The sequence below is a fragment of the Triticum dicoccoides genome, chromosome 2A (assembly GCF_002162155.2).
Source record: "Triticum dicoccoides isolate Atlit2015 ecotype Zavitan chromosome 2A, WEW_v2.0, whole genome shotgun sequence".
In the NCBI taxonomy this organism is placed as follows: Eukaryota; Viridiplantae; Streptophyta; class Magnoliopsida; order Poales; family Poaceae; genus Triticum; species Triticum dicoccoides.
The window spans coordinates 697,603,103-697,616,835 of NC_041382.1; positions in this window are offsets into that span (position 1 = coordinate 697,603,103).

Below are 13,733 nucleotides of genomic sequence, written 5' to 3' on the forward strand. Positions count from 1 at the left end.
GTTGTCGTGGCGTCATTTTCGGATTCATCTTCGTGGCACCCCTTTTCGTTTCCGCCACGGTGACAAATGCTTCATAATATGCTTGTCAACATTTTCATAACAACTTGCATAAAACTTGCACATGTCATCCGCATCATGATAACAACAATTAAAATGTTTAAAGTGTTGTTGCAATAAATTACTAATGCATATGGGGATTTACCGGATTCGTTATTTGTTATCTCTGGCCCCATTTAAATTGTTTAGATGGTGTAGTTTTGTTATGCCTCACCTCTTGCCATGTTTACCAACATTTAATATTGTTGAGTACCTAACCGGGAGTGAACTAAATAATTGATGTGGTGTCCCGTCAATATGCAACTCATTGCATATTGAGCTCCACTTAACTTGTAGTTTTGTTTGTGCACTTTGCCATGCCATGCTTCATTAATCCGGACATGCATCATACTTGGTTGTGCATCATGCCATGCTTATGTGATGGTTGTTTTACTATGTTGTTTGCTTCTTTCTGCTGTTGCTTCTTCGGGTTAGTTCCGATAACGTCGCGTTTGTGAGGATTCGTTTGACTACGACCATTTGTCTTCTTCATGGACTCGTTCTTCTTCCTTGCAGGATCTCAGGCAAGATGACCATACCCTCGAAATCACCTCTATCTTTGCTTGCTAGTTGCTCGCTCTTTTGCTATGCCTATCCTGCGATACCTACCACTTGCTTATCATGCCCATATTGTTAAGCCAAGCCTCTAACCCACCTTTTCCTAGCAAATCGTTGTTTGGCTATGTTACCGCTTTGCTCAGCCCCTCTTATAGCGTTGCTAGCTGCAGGTGAAGATTGGAGCTTGTTCCATGTTTGGAACATGGTTATTTTGTTAGGATATCACAATATCTCTTATTTATCTTAATGCATCTATATACTTGGTAAAGGGTGGAAGGCTTGGCCTTATGCCTGGTGTTTTGTTCCACTCTTGCCGCCCTAGTTTCCGTCATATCGGTGTTATGTTCCCGGATTTTGCCTTCCTTACACGGTTGGGTTATAATGGGAACCCCTTGACAGTTCGCCTTGAATAAAACTCCTCCAGCAAGGCCCAACATTGGTTTTACCATTTGTCACCTAGACTTTTCTTTCCCTTGGGTCGGCCGGCTCAAGGGTCATCTTTATTTAACCCCCCGGGCCAGTGCTTCTCTAAGTGTTGGTCCAACTGAGCGATGTCCGGGGCTACCAGGGGCAACTCTAGGATGGCCTACCCGACGTCTTGCTCATCCGGTGTGCCCTGAGAACGAGATATGTGCAGCTGCTATCGGGATTTGTCGGCACATCTGGGTGGCTTTGCTGGTCTTGTTTTGCCATTGTTGAAATGTCTTGTCACCGGGATTCCAAGCCTGATCGGGTCTTCCTAGGAGAAGGAATATCCTTCGTTGACCGTGAGAGCTTGTGATGGGCTAAGTTGGGACACCCCTACAGGGATTTGAACTTTCAAAAGCCGTGCCCGTGGTTATGGGAAGATGGGAATTTGTTAATGTCCGGTTGTAGAAAACCTGAAACCTTAACTTAATTAAAATGCATCGACCGCGTGTGTAGCCGTGATGGTCTCTTCTCGGCGGAGTCCGGGAAGTGAACACGGTGTTGGAGTTATGCTTCATGTAGGTTGTTCTAGGATCACTTCTTGTTCATAGTTTTATCGATCGTGCCTTTGCCTTCTCTTCTCGCTCTCATTTGCGTATGTTTAGCCACCATATATGCTAGTCGCTTGCTACAACTCCACCTTATACCTTTTACCCTCCCTATAAGCTTAAATAGTCTTGATCGCGAGTGTGTGAGACTGCTGAGTCCCCGTGACTCACAGATACTTCCAAAACCCGCTTGCAGGTGTCGTTGAACCATGCAGGTGACACAACCAAGCTCAAGGAGGAGCTCGATGAAGACCTTGTTCGTAGTGTTGTTTCGTTTCAGTTGATCTGTAGTGGAGCCCAGTTGGGACGATCGGGGATCTGTGTAGCTTTTGGGGTAGTCTTCTTCATTTTGGGTTCCGTAGTCAGACCTTGTGTGTATCTGAATGGTGTAATGCTTTATTCATGTATTGTGTGAAGTGGCGATTGTAAGCCAACTATGTACCTTTTCCCTTATTCATTACATGGGTTGTTGTGAAGATTACCTCACTTGCGACATTGCTTTCAATGCGGTTATGCCTCTAAGTCGTGCTTCGACACGTGGGAGATATAGTCGCATCGAGGGCATTACATGGGCACCCTTAAGGACACCCTCATAATACATCTCGCGGTGGCGATGCTCCTTGCCCTGCGGTGGCCCTTCCTTCACCAGCTTCACGACGTCCATCTTAGCCCAGTGCACCTTCGCACGGGCGAAAGCCCGGCGTGCACCTTCGATGTAGACGGACCGCTTAATGACTTCCAGCCGTGGGCAGGCATCCACAAGCCGCCTCACCAGGCGGAAGTAGCTGTTGGGAAGGGCGTCACCAGGCCACATCCGGACTATAAAGCCCTTCATGGCCTGTTCGGCCGCCTTGTGCAGCTCGACCAGTTGCTTCAGCTCGTCGCTCAGAGGCATCGGGTGTTCGGTCTCAGTATACTGAGACCAAAACAGCTTCTCTGTTGAGCTTCCCTCCTCGGCCTGGTAAAACCGTGCGGCATCCGACACGCTGCGGGGAAAATCTCCGAATGCTCCTGGTGAGCTCCGGATTCGGGTAAGTAACAAGTAATTTACTTTCACATGCTTGCTTTTCATATAGAATGCCTTACCCACCGCTATCTTCTTCATCGCATCAATCTCCTGGAGAGCCTTTTGGGCTTTAGCCTTGGCACTCTTTGCACTCTCAAGGGCCGTGGCAAGCTCGGACTCTTGCGTCTTCAAGTCAAGCTCCAACACCCCGTGCTTCGTCACGAGAGCGTGGAGCTCTTGCTGCACCTCGCCCACCCGTGCCTCTTGTTTTTCCCGCTCGGTGCGCTCCTGGGCCACATTGTTTTCGGCCTCGGATAGCGCTTGCTTCAGGGTCGCCACCTCTATCGTGGCCCCTAGCAAATTTACGATGATACTGTCATTTTGCAATCACATTCTTTTTATATATATATCCATAGACTTGGTACTACTTACCTTTGTTCTCCTCGAGCTGCCTCTTGGCAAGGCCGAGCTCTTTGTTGGACTCTTCGAGGTCCTGCTTCAGTGCGGCGACCTCCGCAGTCAGTGCGGCAGAGGCCAGCTGCGAAGCCTGCATACGCATATAGACATACTTATATTAGACTCCTGCGATATTGTTCGATCCTCTATTCGGCTTTTCTTTGTGAACGCCGAACAGAGCATCAGGGGCTACTGTCTATGGGGTAATATTTTTCCTATATTTCAAATACTTACCTCAAAGCCTATTAGAAGGCTGGCACAAGCTTCAGTCAGTTCACTCTTGGCGGACTGAACCTTCTGGATCACCGCACTCATAATAGTGCGGTGCTCTTCGTCGATGGAAGTGCTGCGAAGCGCTCCCAGCAGGTTGTCTGGTGCCTCTGGATGGACAGAGGTCACTGGCACAGGCGTCTTGCCCCTTTTGGAAGGAGGCCACCTGCCTGAGTTTGGAACCACTAGAGGTTCCGACGCGGCGTTCGGCTGAATGCCGAACTTGGAGCCCTCGGGAGCCTCCCTCCCTCTGCTCCTGGAGTCCGGAAGGTCGCCCTGAGGCGCCTCCGGGATTGTCTCCCCTCGACCCCGTGCCTCTTGAGACAATACCTCGGCATTGTCCGTGGGGAAAGGGGTGGTGGCGGTCGAAAGTGGATCGCTATCCATATCCGACGAGTCCAAGGAGCCGCCCGACGAAGATACGTCGATACGGGCTTGGGGCGGTCTGCATAATCATATTCGGTGTTAGGGGAAGCAGTGAAACAAAGGTATGCTATGAGTTACTCTGATATCCGAATACTTACGACTTCGCCAGGGGCTTGGCCCTGAGCAGCCACTCGTCTTCGCCTTCGGCGGCAGTGGTGGAGTAGTCCGAAAGGAGGGTTCTCCCCTTCTTGGACCCTTCGCCCCCCCCCCCCGGTCGGGGTGGCCTTCCTTTTCTTGTCTCCCCCGACTGAAGGGGGAGCATCTTCATCTTCCTCCTCGTCTTCGGGGGAGGAGTGCGTCGCGGAATTGTCGGACAATGAGTCCGATAACACCTGGCGTCGGGAACTCTTTCGGGTTCCCTTGGCCTTCTTGGTATTCTCCGGCACCTTGTAAGGAGCCGGAGTCAGCATCTCCGTCAGGAGAGCGTCCGCAGTGTCTTCGGGCAGAGGGGCCGGACAGTTAATCTGCCCCAACGTCTCCACCCAGTCCTGTCAAAGGCATGGATCTCAGACCCCGCACATGATTAAGCTAGGGGAAATAAATATCCTATCGGATGTATAGAACTCACTGAATGCGCTAGGTGCTTCACGCTTAGCCCTCGGTCCTCGGTGAGAGAGGGAGGGACCTCGGCGCCCTTGAACAGCACCCTCCAGACGTCTTTGTGTGTCGTGTCAAAGAGCTCGCTCAGAGTTTGGTGCTGGGCTGGGTCGAACTCCCACAAGTTGAAATCCCGTTGTTGACACGGGAGGATCCGGTGGATGAGCATGACCTGTATTATGTTGACAAGCTTGAGCTTCTTGCTTGCCATATTCCGGATACATTTATGGAGTCCGTCCAGCTCCACTGATGAACCCCAGGATAGGCCCTTCTCTTTCCAGGAGGTGAGCCGCGTGGGGATTCCGGATCAAAACTCGGGGGCCGCAACCCAGTTGGTGTCGCGTGGCTCGGTGATGTAGAACCACGCCGATTGCCACCCCTTTATGGTCTCCACGAAGGAGCCTTCAAGCCATATAACATTGGGCATCTTGCCCACAATGGCTTCGCCGCATTCTGCTTGTTGGCCCCCCACCACCTTCGGCTTGATATTGAAGGTCTTCAGCCATAGGCCGAAGTGGGGCCGGATGCGGAGGAAAGCCTCACACATGACGATGAACGCCGAAATGTTGAGGATGAAGTTCGGGGCCAGATCATGGAAGTCCAGCCCATAGTAGAACATGAGACCACGGACGAATGGATGGAGGGGAAACCCTAGTCCGCGGAGGAAGTGGTGGAGGAAAACTACCCTCTCGTGAGGTTCCGGGGTAGGAACGATCTGCCCCGCAGCGGGCAGCCGATGCGCGATATTCGCGGCTAAGTATCCGGCTCCGCGCTGCTTTTTGATGTGACCCTCCATGACGGAGGAAGCCATCCACTTGCCTCCCGCTCCGGACATGTTTGGAGAAGGTTGAGGAGAAGGATGTGGACTTGGGCGTTAGAGCTTGAGTGCGCAAGAATGGATGAGCAAGGAGGAAGAAGGCGTGGGTAGAAAAAGGTTAAACCTTATCCCTTTATAAGGGCGGCCGAAACTATGCGCCCCCACTAGCCTGGTAAAACTTGCTTATCCCCCAAGCGTCGTAATTGATGGCGCGGTTGGGTTACCCATGCCCGTATTGATGAGAATCCCGTAATAAGGGGGACACGATCTCTTCTTTGACAAGACGTGTCAAGAAACTGCCTCGTGTTATGTGCGTGGCTAGTTGAAGGAAATGGTTCGAATAATCACCGGGCCATGGCATAATGTCATGTTGCCAAAATGTGTCAGCAAATTAGATTTGTGGAAATATTATTCTCTCTACGGTGGTATGTGGAACTTATTTTGCAGGGTCGGACACTATCCTTGTATTCAAATTTTTCTGTGGTGTATTCGGAGGAGGAACCCGCCTTGCAATGCCGAAGACAACACTGTGCGCTGGACTCATCATCATTGAAGCCTGGTTCAGGTGCTACTGAGTCAGTCCTGGATTAGGGCATCTCCGGACAGCTGGACTATTTCCTTTGGCCGGACTGTTGGACTATGAACATACAAGATTGAAGACTTCGTCTCGTGTCCGGATAGGACTCTACTTGGCGTGGAAGGCAAGCTAGGCAATATGGATATGTATATCTCCTCCTTTGTAACCGACCTTGTGTAACCCTAACCCCCTCCGGTGTCTATATAAACCGGAGGGTTTTAGTCCGTAGGACAACATACAATCATACCATAGGCTAGCTTCTAGGGTTTAGCCTCACCGATCTCGTGGTAGATCAACTCTTGTAATACTCATATCATCAAGAATAAATCAAGCAGGGCGTAGGGTTTTACCTCCATCAAGAGGGCCCGAACCTGGGTAAAACATCGTGTCCCCTCCCTCCTGTTACCATCCGCCTTAGACGCACAGTTCAGGACCCCCTACCCGAGATCCGCCGGTTTTGACACCGACAACCGTCATGATCACCATCGTCACCGGCGTGACACCTTGATCTCCATCATAGCATCGTTGTCGTCTTGCCAACTATTACTTCTACGACTATCGCTACCGCTTAGTGATAAAGCAAAGCAATTATAGGGCGATTGCATTGCATACAATAAAGCGACAACCATATGGCTCATGCCAGTTGCCGATAACTCAGTTATAAAGCATGATCATCTCATACAATAAAATTTAGCGTCATGTCTTGACCATATCACATCACAACATGCCCTGCAAAAACAAGTTAGACGTCCTCTACTTTGTTGTTGTAAGTTTTACGTGGCTGCTACGGGCTGAGAAAGAACCGTTCTTACCTACGCATCAAAACCACAACGATAGTTTGTCAAGTTGGTGATGTTTTAACCTTCGCAAGGACCGGGCGTAGCCACACTTGGTTCAACTTAAGTTGGAGAAACTAACACCCGCCAGCCACCTATGTGCAAAGTATGTCGGTAGAACCAGTCTCGCGTAAGCGTACGCGTAATGTCGGTCTGGGCCACTTCATCCAACAATGCCGTCGAACCAAAGTATGACATGCTGGTAAGCAGTATGACTTATATTGCCCACAACTCACTTGTGTTCTACTCATGCATATAACATCAACGCATAAAACCAGGCTCGGATGACACTGATGGGGAACGTAGTAATTTCAAAAAAATTCCTACGCACACGCAAGATCATGGTGAAGCATAGCAACGAGAGGGGAGAGTGTTGTCCATGTACCCTCGTAGACCGAAAGTAGAAGCATTAGCACAACGAGGTTGATGTAGTCGTACGTCTTCACGATCCGACCAATCAAGTACCGGACACACGGCACCTCCGAGTTCAGCACACGTTCAGCCCGATGACGTCCCTCGAACTCCGATCCAGCCGAGTGTTGAGGGAGAGTTTCCTCAGCACGATGGTGTGGTGATGATGATGATGTTCTACCGACGCAGGGCTTCGCCTAAGCACCGCTACAGTATTATCGAGGTGGACTATGGTGGAGGGGGGCACCGCACACGGCTAAAAGATCAAACGATCAATTATTGTGTCTCTAGGGTGCCCCCCTGCCCCCGTATATAAAGGAGCAAGGGGGAGGTGCGGCTGGCCAGGAGGGACCCTTTTCCATGTTGGATTAGGAGTGGAGGGGGAAAGAGGAGGGAGAGAGGAAGGAAAGGGGGGCGCCGCCCCCCTCTCCTTGTCCTATTAGGACTAGGGGAGGGGCGTGCGGCCCTGCCCTGGCTGCCTCTACTATTCTCCACAAAGGCCCACTATGGCCCATTAAGCCCCCGGGGGGGTTCCGGTAACCCCTCGGTACTCCGGTAAAATCCCGATTTCAACCAGAACACTTCCGATATCCAAATATAGGCTTCCAATATATCAATCTTCATGTCTCGTCCATTTCGAGACTCCTTGTCATGTCTATGATCACATCCGGTACTCCGAACAACCTTCGGTACATCAAAACTCATAAACTCATAATATAACCGTCATCAAAACTTTAAGTGTGCGGACCCTATGGATTCGAGAACTATGTAGACATGACCAAGACACGTCTCTGGTCAATAACCAGCGGAACCTAGATGCTCATATTGGCTCCCACATATTCTAAGAAGATCTTTATCGGTCAGACCACATAACAACATACGTTGTTCCCTTTGTCATCGGTATGTTACTTGCCCGAGATTCGATCGTCGGTATCTCAATACTTAGTTCAATCTCGTTACCGGCAAGTCTCTTTACTCGTTCTGTAATACATCATCCCGCAACTAACTCATTAGTTGTAGTGCTTGCAAGGCTTAAGTGATGTGCATTACCGAGAGGGCCCCGAGATACCTCTCCAACAATCAGAGTGACAAATCCTAATCTCAAAATACCCCAACCCAATAAGTACATTTGGAGACACCTGTAGAGCACCTTCATAATCACCCAGTTATGTTGTGACGTTTGGTAGCACATAAAGCGTTCCTCCGGTAAACGGGAGTTGCATAATCTCATAGTCATAGGAACATGTATAAGTCATGAAGAAAGCAATAGCAACATACTAAACGATCGAGTGCTAAGCTAATGGAATGGGTCATGTCAATCACATCATTATCCTAATGATGTGATCCCGTTAATCAAATGACAACTCATGTCAATGGCTAGGAAACATAACCATCTTTGATCAACGAGCTAGTTAAGTAGAGGCATACTAGTGACACCCTGTTTGTCTATGTATTCACACAAGTATTATGTTTCCGGTTAATACAATTCTAGCATGAATAATAAACATTTATCATGATATAAGGAAATAAATAATAACTTTATTATTGCCTCTAGGGCATATTTCCTTCACTAGGCGTATCAACGGGCTATGGAGATGCCCATCAATAGATATCAATGTGAGTGAGTAGGGATTGCCATGCAACGGATGCACTAGAGCTATAAGTGTATGAAAGCTCAAACTGAAAACTAAGTGGGTGTGCATCCAACTTGCTTGCTCATGAAGACCTCGGGCATTTGAGGAAGCCCATCATCGGAATATACAAGCCAAGTTATATAATGAAAATTCCCACTAGTATATGAAAGTGATAGGTCAAGAGACTCTCTCTATATGGAGAACATGGTGCTACTCTGAAGCACAAGTGTGCTAAATGGATAGTAACATTGCCCCTTCTCTCTTTTTCTCTCATTTTTTTCCTTTTTTGGGCCTTCTTTTTTTTGGCCTTTCTCTTTTTATTCGTCCGGAGTCTCATCCCGACTTGTGGGGGAATCATAGTCTCCATCATCCTTTCCTCACTGGGGCAATGCTCTAATAATGATGATCATAACACTTTATATGAATGCCTCCGACGGTGTACCGGGATGTGCAATGATCTAGCGTAGCAATGACATCAAAAAACGGACAAGCCATGAAAACATCATGCTAGCTATCTTACGATCATGCAGGCAATATGACAATAAATGCTCAAGTCATGTATATGATGATGATGGAAGTTGCATGGCAATATATCTTGGAATGGCTATGGGAATGCCATAATAGGTAGGTATGGTGGCTGTTTTGAGGAAGGTATATGGTGGGTTTAAGGTACCGGCGAAAGTTGCGCGGTACTAGAGAGGCTAGCAATGGTGGAAGGGTTAGAGTGCGTATAATCCATGGACTCAACATTAGTCATAAAGAACTCACATACTTATTGCAAAAATCTATTAGTCATCGAAAAAAAGTACTACGTGCATGCTCCTAGGGGGATAGATTGATAGGAAAATACCATCGCTCGTCCCCGACCGCCACTCATAAGGAAGACAATCAATAAATACCTCATGCTCCGACTTCATTACTTAACGGTTCACCATACGTGCATGCTACAGGAATCACCAACCTCAACACAAGTATTTCTACTAATCCACAACTACCCACTAGCATGACTCTAATATCACCATCTTTATATCGCAAAACTATGCAAGGAATCAAACATATCATATTCACTGATCTACAAGTTTTATGTAGGATTTTATGACTAACCATGTGAATGACCAGTTCCTGTCATCTCTCTAAATAGATATAAGTGAAGCAAGAGAGTTTAATTCTTTCTACAAAGGATATGCCCACTCTCTAACAAATATAAGTGAAGCAAAAGAGCATTCTACAAATGGCGGTTTTCTATGTAAAGAGAAACAGGCAATCCAAACTTCAAATGATATAAGTGAAGCACACGAATCATTCTATAAAGCCATACTCAAAAGATATAAGTGAAGTGCATAGAGCATTCTATAAATCAACCAAGGACTATCTCATACCATCATGGTGCATAAAATAAAAAGAAAAACTAAATGCAAAAGACGCTCCAAGATGTACACATATCACATGAATGAAATGAATCCGAAAACATACCGATATTTGTTGAAGAAAGAGGGGATGCCTTCCAGGGCATCCCCAAGCTTAGACGCTTGAGTCTCCTTGAATATTTACTTGGGGTGCCTCGGGCATCCCCAAGCTTGAGATCTTGCCTCTCTTCCTTCTTCTCACATCGAGACCTTCTCGATCATCGAACACTTCATCCACACAAAACTTCAACAGAAAACTCGGTAAGATCCGTTAGTATAATAAAGCAAATCACTACTCTAAGTACTATTGCAAACGAATTCATATTTTGTTTTTGCATTGTGTCTACTTTAATATAACTTTTTCATGGCTTAATCCACTGATATAAATCGATAGTTTCATCAGAACAAGCAAACTATGCATCAAAAACAGAATCTGTCTAAAACAGAACAGTCTGTAATAATCTGAACATTCACCATACTTCTGATACTTGAAAATTTATGAAAAAATTAGGAAACATAAAAACTTTGTATAGAAATACAGTGCAAAAAGAATCAGAACCATTTGACGTTCCAGTAAAAAAGGAAAAATCGTACACTACAGCCAAAGTTTCTGTCCTGCACCATACAAACCAACAAGCATTGTAAACATCCTAAAGGCAAACCTTGGCACATTCTTTTTATAATACAATGGAATTGTACAAGGGGACAATTATTTTTGTTGAAAAGTTTCTGTAATCAAGATTCACAAAGTTTCCGTGAGCATGAACAAAGTTCAAGGCTAGCTCCCACTTCAACAATGCTTGTCTCTCTCACTTTCACTTTCCTTTTTGAAAAAGTTTTGGGTTCCCCTCTTTATTTTTGTTGTTTTTAAACTATAAGAAAGCACTCAACAGAAATAAATGACTCTCTAAAACTTCCGGGTTGTCTCCCTGGCAGCGCTTTCTTTAAAGTCATTAAGCTAGGCATATAGTGCTCAAGTAGTGAATCCACCCGGATCCCAAGGTATATCAAAGCCAATTTTAATTAAAAATGATTTGTAATTTAGTAGTGAGCACAAAGTAACATATATCATGTACCAATGAAGTCTAACTCTCTTCCTATGCATCGGCATGTCATAAAAGAACAATTCATGCACACATAGTAAAGGCCAATGCATAGTATAAACAGTTTCTTGCAATTTTATCGTGTGGGAAACATAGAGAGGTGGAGATATAGTTCCTCTCTCATAATAATTGCAAGTAGGAGTAGAAAGAAAATGCATATTATATTCATCAAAATCATCATGTGTACTAGTAAAAGGCAACCCATCAATATAATCCTTAATAAGCACAAACTTCTCCGATATAGTGTAGTTTTGGAGAATTCAAAAAGATAATAGGACTATCATGTGTGGGTGCAATAGCAACAATTTCATGTTTAACATAAGGAACTATAGAAAGTTCATCTCCATAAGCATAATTCATATTGGCATCTTGGCCACAAGCATAGCAAGCATCATCAAAAAGGGATATTTCAAAAGAATCAACGGGATCATAGCAATTATCATAGAATTCATCCTTCGGTAAGCACGAAGGGAAATTAAACATTGTATGAGTTGAAGAGTTACTCTCAGTAGAAGGTGGGCACGGGTGATCAATCCGCAATTCCTCCTTTTGTTCTTCGCTCTCCTCCTCATCTTTTTCATCCAATGAGCTCATAGTTTCGTCAATTTCTTCTTCCATAGATTCCTGCAAAATATTAGTCTCTTCTGGGACAGCGGAGACTTTCTCAATAAACGCATCAATATCGGAATTATATTCATAATTATCATAACAATATTTAAGGATAGCTAAATTTTCAGGTCTGTAAACAACATCATAAAGATTTTCATATTCTTTGAACATAGATTCAATTTCATAAGCACCCATAAAAGCAACAAATTCTTCTATTTGTTCCACATCATAGTAGTCATATATACTTCTAGCATAAGAAGCCAAGGTTTCATTATCATTAAATTTGCATGAAAAGGGAAGGTGTGGAGACTTCATCCTAGAGCAACAAGTATAATCATATCTCAAGCATAGTTGCCTAGCATACCACTTCAACATATATATTTGATCCCATAATAGTTTCCCTTTTTGAGTCAAGCGATAATCCCTAAAGTATTCACGTTGATCCAACATGTCTCCCATTACCAAATTGAATGGGGTTTTCTCTGGATTATCAAAGTAGTACATAACGAGCATCGAGGGTTTTAGGAGGTTCCTCATCTCCATGAGCAGCAAGTACACCTAATTTTTTTGGTATTTCGTGTTCCATATCCATAACTAAAGATAAAGAACAACTAAGAACAGCAAATAAAAATTACTTAGTGATAAAGCAAACAAGCACACACGAGAATATTCACCCCACGCTATTGCTCCCCGGCAACGGCGCCAGAAAAAGGTCTTGATAACCCACAAGTATAGGGGATCGCAACAGTTTTCGATAAGTAAGAGTGTCGAACACAACGAGGAGCTAAAGGCAGAACAAATATTCCCTCAAGTTCTATCGACCACCGATACAACTCTACGCACGCTAGACGTTCGCTTTACCTAGAACAAGTATGAAACTAGAAGTACTTTGTAGGTGTTGTTGGATAGGTTTGCAAGATAATAAAGATTACATAAATAAAAAGTAGGGGATGTTTAGGTAAAGACACAACTAAGTTAGTTTTAGTAGAGAGCTTTTTGTTACAAGAAAGTTATTTGTCCCTAGGCAATCGATAACTAGACCGGTAATCATTATTGCAATTTTATTTGAGGGAGAGGCATAAGCTAACATACTTTCTCTACTTGGATCATATGCACTTATGATTGGAACTCTAGCAAGCATCCACAACTATTTAAGATCATTAAGGTAAAACCCAACCATAGCATTAAAGTATCAAGTCCTCTTTATCCCATACGCAAACAACCTACTTACTCGGGTCTGTGCTTCTGTCACTCACGCCACCCACCATAAGAAAATCATGAACATATTGCAAACCCTACAGCGGGAATCCCTCACGCTTGCGTGACACGGAGAGCACCATAGGACAGCACCAATAATAAAACATGCAACTCAAATCAATCACGATCATCAATTAACCCATAGGACAAAACGGATCTACTCAAACATCATAGGATAGCCATACATCATTGGGAAATAATATATAGCGTTGAGCACCATGTTTAAGTAGAGCACATCATTTCATATCATAGCTTCGTTTTCATTTGAGTTCATCTTGATGCCCGAAATGCTGTTGTAAGAGTGCTATTTGAGTTAATTGTCAGATCTGCTGCACCAAATAGCTATTTGTCATTTTTGCCATGATTATTGTGTGCATGATATGCTCATTAGCTCTACATGTGTTTTGTTATATGCTTTGCCATCTTTACAGAGGTGTTATCCATGTATTTTTGTGATATGTGTGGTGACTAGCACAAGCTAGCAAAGTGGTGCATTCGTTAATGCTGATTTCAGGGACTTAGCAATTCCACTAAGTCCTTGATCTATTTTTTCAATATGCCATATGTTCATGTTGTTTCCTAGTGATCCGTGCCTCTTTTGAGGATGATCAGTAAGGATGTTTTGTTAATCTTGTAGTGGTCTATCCATCCATGTCCT